Source organism: Manacus vitellinus, unplaced genomic scaffold (assembly GCF_001715985.3).
Source record: "Manacus vitellinus isolate BGI_N305 unplaced genomic scaffold, ASM171598v3 scaffold_117_pilon, whole genome shotgun sequence".
Classification (NCBI taxonomy): Eukaryota; Metazoa; Chordata; class Aves; order Passeriformes; family Pipridae; genus Manacus; species Manacus vitellinus.
The window spans coordinates 117,192-121,518 of NW_021938877.1; positions in this window are offsets into that span (position 1 = coordinate 117,192).

Below are 4,327 nucleotides of genomic sequence, written 5' to 3' on the forward strand. Positions count from 1 at the left end.
ATGATCTTGTGCCTTTAATGCCATGGTTTTTCATTCAGCCTTATGTTTAATCACAGGTAAATCAGTGTAATACTCCCTAATATGACTAGTGCTTGTTTCCAACTGCACACTCTGTCAAAGTAGGATGTCATCTGGCAAAGGAGGAAAGTAGTGGCACCCATCCAACAGTACAGAAACAGAACAGAAACTGAAAATCTGTTTATCACTTAGGACAGCAGGTACAGATATTTTACCCCTCAGGGTAAAAGCTATCAGTACAAGTGGTTATTACTGATGAGGAGAGGAGCAGTGAGAAGAGCAGGTTTACACAGACGAGACTTGTGGGGTCTTTCCTCTTTTACTGTAACAGAAAAGAGAAACATGGTCAGCTTTCTACTTTCACAGTTTCAATAAATGGTTAATCATCTTCAATCATGTTAAGCAGAAGACAAAATAGAAGTAGAAAAAAAAAAGAAAAGCCCCACAAGGGGTGGCATCTGAGATTGGCTGTTAGCTCTGAGATTCACTTTTCCCATTGCCTCACTGAGCAAGACATCTGACACATGAATCAAAAGACCTCAATCCAAAAAATGAGTCAGACCAGTCCTTGGCCCATAATTTCAAATTTTCATTCTTGAAAATTACTGCTCTATCTCAGGCTACATTCCAGCACATTTTGCACTTTAAGCATATTTCCATTTGTTCACTTACTTCTGAAAGCAATGCACAACCCAGCACGTGACTTGTGCCCAAGCCTATGCACTTTCCAAAGGAGGGTTTCTGCTTCCTGAGCTGCCCAAGGAACCCCATGTCACAACTGTTATAAGGGAATGGACAAAATGTTCTTATTGTTTCCCATGTAAATGTAGTAGTGGCTGCTTTTCCAGGGCAAACCCACTGGCACAAAGGGGATGTGGCAGCCGATTAACAACCAGCAGAAGTTTGGAAGATCAGTGCTCGGTTCTCTCCTCTGCTTAACAGGACTTAAGTCCCTTCTTCTTGTGGTTTTACCAAGTTGCTTCGGAAACAGATTCAAGGTTACTTGGAGGGAGGGCAGGATGTCTCAGCAGTGCCAGATAAAAAGCCTTGCAGTGTGCAAAGAAAGAATTCAGGATTCATTGGACTGGAACGAGAACATGAAAACAAGGGTAGCTGTAGCAGAAAGGCTGGGGATGTCCTCTGGAAGGACAGGGAGGCTTCAGCTTCACTTCCAAGGGCTCTTTATGTGATGGTTCCCAGTTGTGTTTTCATGTAAAGTGAATAATCTCCTAGCAGTAGGGATTGGGACCCCAGTCTTTTTCTGCCCACACTCACCAATGAATGCTGCAAGCACTAGACTGCACTATGAAGAGGGAATCAAAATGACCCCAGGGACTTCTTGGTCACTCCTTCCTCTTAGAAGTTGTGTTAGGCCTATTAATGCCTTCAGGTATTGAAATAAAGCCTATTAGCACAAGTTATCTCCTCTACAGTTTTTACCCCCCCCAACACATGCTCTTTTTAACAAAGTCCATATTTATCATCTCCAGACTTTCTTTTTCCAAGCGACTTTATCAGAATCTACAGAAGGTTCACGGAGAAGACACAGCTGGTATCTCAGCTGCCTGATTCCTAAATGGCCTGAGCCAAAGGCAGAGCAGCCTGCCAGCTTTCTGGAGCCAGAGCTGCCTTCCTGTTCACAATCAGATTTATGCAAATATCCTGGCACTGGTCTAAAAATACCTGGCTTTAGTCAGGAGAAGCAGGAAGGTGTAGAGGGCTCATGCCCTGCTCTCCCATCTCATTATAGTCCCCTGCATCATGTGTAGCTGGAGCCACACAGTTAAACCAGGGCTATGACCTTACCTGGGCATGGGCTTATTTCCTGACAGAAAAAACACAAGCAACTCAACAAAAACAGAGGTGCTCTGTCAGGGAGGAAGAATTTCACTATTTGCTTGTTGCTTACAAGCAAACTGTGAGCTTCTGAGCGCAGTCAGGTAAGAGGGATCAATGAACTGATACAGGGTAGGAAACATACTGTGCTTGTCTTTTCTGAGGGATAATCAATAGTGCCAGATAGAAATACTGACACATGTACAGAAGCTGAGCTGCATCTCCTAGGAGATGAATGGCTCCCTACAGCTATGGTCAGTCATAAGTAATTTTAGTAAATAGACTGATAATTATATTTAAATTATTGAGGGTCATAGGGAACAGACTGAAATATTCCTGTCTTTCTTTAGTATTATTTTTAACTGTCTGGGGAAAATATAAGAGCTGTTCCATAGGATGATGCAATTGGCTTGTTGTTGTTCTTTATATAAGCTATAGGTTGCATGCTGACTTGGACTATGTGCTTTGCATTTTGCAATTAATCTGCAAGTTTATGGTCTTTTGCTGAATTTACAGGAAAGAAAATCTAAGGCTTGTGTCAGATAATAATGCTCGCAAGATTAAATCAAAATCTAATTTTTCTCCCCAAAGAAATAAAGTTATGTTCAGCTTTCTTTATCTCCATAAGCCAATAAACAGGTTGTGGACCTGGATATTGGGAGAAAACAAGATTATGTCCCAGTCATCAGCCTCTAGAAGAGATGATTGAGAATAAGGAGCAAAGCATGTGTCTCTCCCTTGCTGACAGGTTTACAAACGGAGAGAGTAATGGGCAACACTACAGTACCAAAAAAATACACTCTGTCAATATAACTCAGGAATCTGTTTCCAAGCTACAGGTCAAGGAAAAATCTCTGACCAAATATTACAAGCTGCAGACATCAACAATTTCATAGGCGAAATTATTTAGTTGTAAAAAGGTACATTTGAAGTTCACTATCTGGGATGCATTGTATAAAAAGTCATTAAAGGAACCAATCTCTTCATTAATTCAAAACACATAAAAATCAATGAATTCTTCATAAAGCACTATGTCCACAGTAATTTTAGGAGGTTGTGAAGGACATGTCTTTTACAGAGCCCATAACTGGTCATTAGATCTGAAAGTTAGACTGAAGACTCCCTCATCCAAGCAGAATGTTCCTATTGCTTGGATATAAGTACACTATTCTGTGAACAACCTGGATATTATTTATTACCCTATGGCAGGAAAGCCAGAAGCTGTGACCAGAAGACTGTTTCTAAACTTCAGCATCTCTAAAAGCAGCTCCTCTGGCAGGCAGTGAAATTTAGAGGTTGTCACAGATCTTCCTTGCCACTGACTCTGAAAGCATCTTCCAGCAGGTGTTATTTGGCTGCCTATCAAGAGCAAGGAATCCCCCCCTACCTCTCATGGTTTGCATCTCTAATTTTTACTGCTATCATGGCACTGTGCTGAGGGAGTCCACAAACTCCTATTTACTTGGCAAATGACAGCTTTGCCTTTTCTGAACCTATCAACCATCTTCAGGGCAGCCTTGAACAAACAAAAAGTTCAGTGGGCACCTCTTTCATCTGGGTTCATCCAAAACCACTGAATGCAGTTTTCTGTGCTGCCACCCAGGTAATATCATATTTGCACTGCAGGTTGTGCCCTTCCTCTGAGATGGACCTGTTGAGGTAGTTTGCATAATTATCTGTATTTCTTTTGCTAGAAACAACACTTTCTGTAAGATATATTGAAGAGTTTCCTGCTGTTCTATGAAGTAGTTCTATGATGGTTTATTATTGCCAGAGCACCATAAATGAGTAGGAAACCTTGGAAAACACACACAGAGACATAGTGCCTGCTGAGAGGAATTGATAGAGTAGTTCAGTCAAGTGATAAGAGGTACAAGAACTTATGTTCTGTACACCAGGCAAACTCAACGCTTCTTTTTTTTCCTTTCCTTTTTTTTTTTTTAATGGCATGTTAGAATTTTGCCCATCTTTTTTGTTTGCCTCCTACTTTTTTTTTTTTCCCTTTTACAAAGGTGATAAATTCTGATGGGGAAGAGAGCCATAAATTTGCATCACGAAATAAAATCCATACCCCCTTTTCATCCTGTATTGCAAATTTCCTGACCTCTCTAAAGAAAATACTTTTACCTGATTTCCACGCAGCAGAATTTCTGAACCTTTCATTTAGAATGCCCTGCACATCCCACATCATCTGTTCCCTTCTTTTTGCATACATAAACTCATCAGATCTGAGGGGAGATGAATACAATTTAAGTGGGAGAGTTGCAGAGCAATCTCCTAAATGCTGAAAGAGAAATGCAGGGCTTCAGCTCTGATGAGAAAGGTTTGTTGGTTGGTATCTGTGATTGATTGGTTCTCCTCTCAATGTGTGTTTTAGCTCTAAGGAGAATCTTGTGATCCAGCTAAGCAATACAACTGGGGACATTAACTTCACAGAAAAATGCAGTTTGCTTTTTTTGGTCTTTCAGTGATC